This window comes from Rhipicephalus microplus, chromosome 9 (assembly GCF_043290135.1).
Source record: "Rhipicephalus microplus isolate Deutch F79 chromosome 9, USDA_Rmic, whole genome shotgun sequence".
NCBI classification, from domain to species: domain Eukaryota; kingdom Metazoa; phylum Arthropoda; class Arachnida; order Ixodida; family Ixodidae; genus Rhipicephalus; species Rhipicephalus microplus.
In genome coordinates, this window is record NC_134708.1 from 58,414,693 (window position 1) to 58,420,692 (window position 6,000).

General features: G+C 49.4%; 1 protein-coding gene across 1 annotated transcript in view; it reads right to left on the reverse strand.

Annotated features, from left to right (window-relative positions):
- Window positions 1–4,776, reverse strand: part of LOC119163303 (peroxidase-like) — a 158,774-nt gene extending 153,998 nt beyond the window's left edge. Inside the window, exon 1 of the mRNA XM_075873700.1 lies at window positions 4,560–4,776. The gene's annotated coding sequence lies outside the window, so the exon portion shown is untranslated. The remainder of the gene's footprint in view (window positions 1–4,559) is intronic.
- Window positions 4,777–6,000: the final 1,224 nt, after the last annotated feature.

Below are 6,000 nucleotides of genomic sequence, written 5' to 3' on the forward strand. Positions count from 1 at the left end.
CTGCGAAAGCTTCTTATTTTTCTTTTTGCTTTTTTCAAGTTTGGCCTTGAATTACGAGAAGCCAACGCTGTTTTCTCGCAGCCGCCCAGCCTCTCGCCAAATACATTTACTATAATTATAGGAAAAAAATTTTTATGGCTGCCACAAGGCTCGCTCTTCTCTAAGAGCGGTGGTACGTGTTGGAACACATGACAGTCATATTATGAGTATCGTCCAAAAATAATTCAGTTGCCTCGCTACGCTCAATCTCGCTAAGTAACATTGCTATACGCCACTGATTCTTGTATATACGGCACACCTGAAGATATATCGAACACCCAAATGCGGTTTGAAGTCCCGTAATGCTGGAGGGTGGGGGGACTTCAATGCTAAGGGAGGGGGGGGGGGCGTAATATTGTCGTGTACGGTCGTGTACGGAAGCTCATGCAAGCAACTATTTGCACGAGAACATTTAAATATGTAATCAGTACGGCTGCACCCTCCATTGATTGGCTGACTGGTTTTTCACTGGATGAGCTGGATATTTAGCAACGTGGCTCTCGGTTCATTTAGGCTTGCGATGCAACAATATGGAACGGGATAACGCGGGGTCTAAGACAAGGCAGATTATCTTAAATTACTATACACATGCGTTAAGTGACCGGAAACACAAGTTTCATTCGAAATAGTGCGCGTGGAAGGGCGTGACATCTGAATGCATGCATGTTTACACGAGCACATCCGGTTGTCCTTAGCACTCGTGAAATTTTCATGCGCAGCGGCGGTGTGTGACCACGCGGCAATTATGCAGTCTTGGAAGACTTAATAATAATAATAATAATAATAATAATAATAATAATAATAATAATATATGGCGTGAAACGTCTATAAACCACAATGTGATAATGAGGGACAACATATGGTGGAGGTTTCCAGAAATTCCGACCACCTTGTGTTAGTCAACGTCCACCGATTCTAAGTACACGAATCCTTTAACGTCCATCTAAACGCAGCCGTTACGGCTGGGATTCGATCCTACGACCTTTGGATGAACAGTCGAGTATCGTAACCAATAAATCACCGCCGTGCGGGTGCCGCAAAATACTCTTTCCAGCTATGACAGAGTTTTTTTTAACGTAGTGTATAAACTTATGGTTTTTTTTTTTGTTATTGATCGCACGCATCTTGGCAAGTGTAATCGGTCAATCAACACCTGCAAGTCAGACACCTTCCGACTTGATTGACACCTGGGTACGCTTCTGGGTATGAGTGCGAATTAAACGCAACCGACGCCCCGAGAACTCGGCGCGGTCGCACGCTACACGGCGACCTTCGAAAGGGGCACGCGTGTTACAGCACACCCCACGCTTTTCGAGCCGTGGGCAGCGCTACGTAGACGAACCGGCACGGTGGAAACATGCGTGCGCCTAGCGGCAGTATCAGTCATTCGCTTCCTCGACTTCCTTAAACGGAGGCGAGCGGCGTTCTTCGTGCACGGGAGACAAACATGTCATTGTGAAAGCACACACGGCAGCTGGACGTGTGCTTATGAAACCACGCTTGGTATAGCTGAATGTGTTCCCTATGAAGTCGCACTCGGCAGTTGGGCATGTCCTTACGAAGTCACACTCGGCGCCTGAACATGAACTCATGAAGTTATACTCGGCAGCCGAACGCGTCCCTATGAGATCACACGTGGTATCCGGATATGTGCCTATCACATCACACTCGACGTCTTAACGTGCCCTTACCAAACACTCTCAGACAGCTGGACAGGTGGAGCCGATTACGGCAAGGAGAACGTAAAATCGAGTCCCCGTCATTCTTTCGCACATTGCGTCAACTTAGTTGACGTTACGTTCAGCCAACAAGCCCTGTTTTAGTTATCCGAGAACAAGCCTACCAGGAGCAACTGGGCCATGACCCTGAATTCGATTCCGAAGATGACAGCGCGGCAAACTATTCGTCGTTCATTCGTGCCTATATTGTAAAGGTCGCTTTCGCGTTGGGAAATACAGCTTAGTAATTTAGATTTAGTTGGCTGGGTGTCTTCATGGAACTTTTCCTCCAGTGCCCTACAGTTTTCGATCTGCTGCCCAGCGAGTTTCAACAACAGCAACGTAAAATTTAATCTACGCTCTTGTTTTTTATAGCAAAGTTGTGGCAGAAAGAAGCTAGCTGAATCTATGAAAAGGACCGCTTCCTCAACAAAGTGTTCTCACTGATTGTCAGAGCTTAACCGCATTCATCTGCGAAAAAGAGCACTGACCCTTTTTTTTTTCAGCAATAGTTTTCTTCTTTAATGAAAGGGGCGTCAGAGGAAGAGGGCTTAGAAAAACAACCACTCGGGGTCTTATGTAGCTGGTCATGATGTGTGGGCAAACATCGGAACAAATCGAAAAAAATGGCTGTGTAGATGCTTATACGCTTGGGCGTCAAGTTGTGGCTGTGGTGATGTTGTGGTGTGGGATACGTAGCCGGTGAGCGGATGAGCAATTAATTATGCTTTAACTTATGAAATCTACAAAAAGTATACCGAATGAATCGAGATGAGTGATACATTACCTCTTTCGTTATTCAGGTAGGCGTTACTACGGAACATAAAAAACAACGTGGCGAGCGTCTCTTAAAAACTATATGTTCGCGCCACTTAAAAGCCGTAGTAATTCGCAGGACAAAAGAGAGTTCTTCATTTGTGAGTCGAATGAACAAACAATGTTTCAGCCACGTCATCTGCAAGAGTAAAACCTCCTAGCTGGTTTACAGCGCACGCAAAAACTTGCGGAAGTCTGCATATACAAACGTATGCACACGATTGCTTCATCCTTGTCCAATATCAGCTCGTTGAATCGCCCGGCGTGATTGGAGACGAAAAAAAAAAAAAGCTGCACTCGCATCACGCTTTTTTCAGAAAAAAAAAACATGTTCCTTCCGTTTAACGGCTGGAAGCACGAGCACGTTGTACTCAGCCATGTTGATTCCATCCTTGTCCTCTTTCACGCAGCCGCACACTGCGCTGATCAAACGACCTTCCGGAAGGCTGCATGCAACCGACGAAGACACCAGCGCCTCGTTCCGGTGATAGCGCCAACGACGACCTCCGTCCGCTTCGTTGGACAAAATTGTGGTCGCATAAATCTCGACGCCTTCGGCACTTAGATGCACGCGGCTTCCTCTTATCACAATCCGTCTACTGCCTCGCATCGTACAGTGTCCTCAAGGATGAAGAAGGTCCACAGCACGGCACCGGATGCTTTGCTTCAAGGCCCGAAATTCATGAGAACATCTTACGCTGGTTTGCACAATGTCACCCGCGAAACTTTTTAAATGCTTAGTATGGAACAGTGCAAGTCACAACTCGCGAGCTCAGACCCGGGAGTCCAACTCGCCCTCCTGTATTAAGTCCGGCAGGCAGCCAGAGCCATTGGAGCTGTAGAAAAAGGGTCCCAGCCGTAGATGCTCTAGGATATCCCCTTCCCCTGAATAAAGTTCTGCTCTCTCTCACTCTCCCGTATCCTTGTGGTGTTAGTAAGAGAAAAATTTAATTTACGATGAAGCTGGACATTTTGACGGAAGAGACCAGTAAATGTCAACGTCCATTACGGAAGAACAGCTTGTCGAATCGTATCCAGGTTCTTCCGAAAACGTGATGAAAAAATTTACTAAGATATACATAACGATGAAAGACCCACTGACCTCTTCTTATCGATGTAACCGCAAACCCGAACTTTCTGGAAGTGACGTGGTATCACCGCTAAAGAGTTCCGTAAAAGCATGCCTACGCCACACCTGCCATCCTTCCCACTCAACCCTGATCGATTTGTGTACAATAGAAACGTGTCACACATTGGCGTGCATAGAGCCCAAGTACATATTGTTATCCGCCAAGAAGCGCAAAAGAAATCAACACCCTCATTGCTGTGAATCGTTCCTGCAGTGCTTCGACAAAGAGCGCGTGGCTGGCGTCATGGTCACCCCAGCCAATCTCGAAGCCAAGGATGCATAACCACTACTTTCGCATTTCAATAAGGGTAAGACGAAGCGATAGCCTCTTCGCCTTGTACGCCAAAGTATAACCTCTTTATTCTAACACCATAGCAATAAAAGGGCTGATCTGTCCAGCTGGGATGCGTGTGGTCACTTACGTCGGAACGAGCAAACCCCTGGACGGCAAAATCTGCGGCCGTTCTGAACATAAAACCAATCACACCGGAACGACAGTACCTCCGAAATATACATCAATAAAGTATCCCCAATCAATCAATCGCCCTGTAGAGGACGCGAAACACGAGCCTCTATAAAGCTGTCGTGAGCAATCACCTCGTAAACCACTTTCGTCCATAAATCACGAAACGCAAAAGCCGGGTTCGCGGTCAGTCCTTCTTCACACGCGGTTGGCAGGGAATCCACATCACATCACCCATCACTCGCGCGCAGAGCCCACAGCGTGGAAGAGCAGCCACACGCTTCCTCTGTCGTCGCGTCGAGGCATGTCACATCGCGGCGACAGTAATTAAAGGAGCCGACGCAGCCAGCCCGGGGCTAACAGCAACCGGCGATGCCGCCACTGTAGTACTCACCTTGCGCGCGGCGTTGGTCCTCAGCAGTCGCGGCGGGGGCTTCTCCAATGCGCGTGTAGCTTACGCGCCGGTTCTCTCGACCGTCGGCGGCTATCCAAGGGGCCGGCGCACACAGTGAGAGTGTTCGGCCGAGTAGCGTCGGAGTCGAGCCGCTGGAATTGGGTTAGCGGAACGACGACACGACGCCCTCGCCCTCGACTACCAAGCCGGTTTGCCACGGCGTCGTCGCACGTCGTCGAGACAGAGAGTGGTTTCTCGAGTGAGCTGCACGGCTTAAGCTGTACAGCGTCGTCGGCGACGACGACGTCTCGGAAGTTGCATTGCCTCCCCCCTTCAAGGACGCCACGCCTTGACCCCCCCCCCCCCTTTCCTTCGCGCACCCCGAACCCTCATGGAAAGAACAGTGCTGCGGAAGAAGTGAATCCCAACCCGCCGGAGTAGCTATCCCCCTCCTTGCCCTCCTTGCTTCCGTACGAGGAAGTGTACACGCTCGGGCTGTATTCGAGAGGTTTCGTACCGGAGAAAGCTATGTTCCGCGCTGACGAGAGAAAGATTCTTCTTTTGGCCCTTTCTGTTTGTCCTGCCATAGTCGACTACTGTTCCATGCGGCCACGTCGTTGCGCCGTGTCCCGTTCGTATTTCGAAATCGAAGGGGGAAAGAATTTTCGCGGACGACGTTCGCCTTCTTGTACGACGTGTCTCGCGTGTCTTGACGGCAGTGTCAACACTGTACGAACGGGTCGTGCACGCAGATATCGGCAAACGGGTAGTCGGATCGTGACCTTCGAACCCGGACTACCGAGTGCGGTGGAAGCCGTGCTTGCACAGGGGGAGCGTACAGCTTGCGTGCCCTCCTGGGTTCGCTTCTGCAGGAATAAAAATGAACGCTCCCGGCCACTGCGGAATGCGTGAGCTCATGCCGAAGAAAAGTTGTTTTGCCTTGGAAAAGGGTCGTTCGATGTGTTTTTTGTTCTTTGTTTGTTTCGCCGTGGTCGACTCGACCCCGTTTTCGAGACCCTTTTTCTTCGAAATTAGAGGGAATGTTTTTTCGAAGACTCAGCCACTTTAAATGCGTGTCACCGTTCCAGTGTCAACAAACCGATGGCTGAGCGGCGTGCGATGCTGTCGCCGTTCGGGAATTCGATTTTTTTTCCGAACCGATCACCGCCCTTGATAGCGAGCGTGACGCTGATGCCGCTGAGGGGCCACCGTTTACGGACTGCGCTAAGAGAATCGCTAACAGGTTCCCTAATTAGCTGTTAACTTCCACGATACTTTTATGTTACTCCCTGTACTGAGCACTGCTAATATTTATCCCAAACAAGGATTCATGAAGATTTTTGCACGGGTGCCCGCAGCAACTGTGCTTGCGTGGGAAGCTTTAGCGGACGGCTGTCCGCTTGCCTACGCCTAGCCATAATTGTCACATGTTTAATTATGC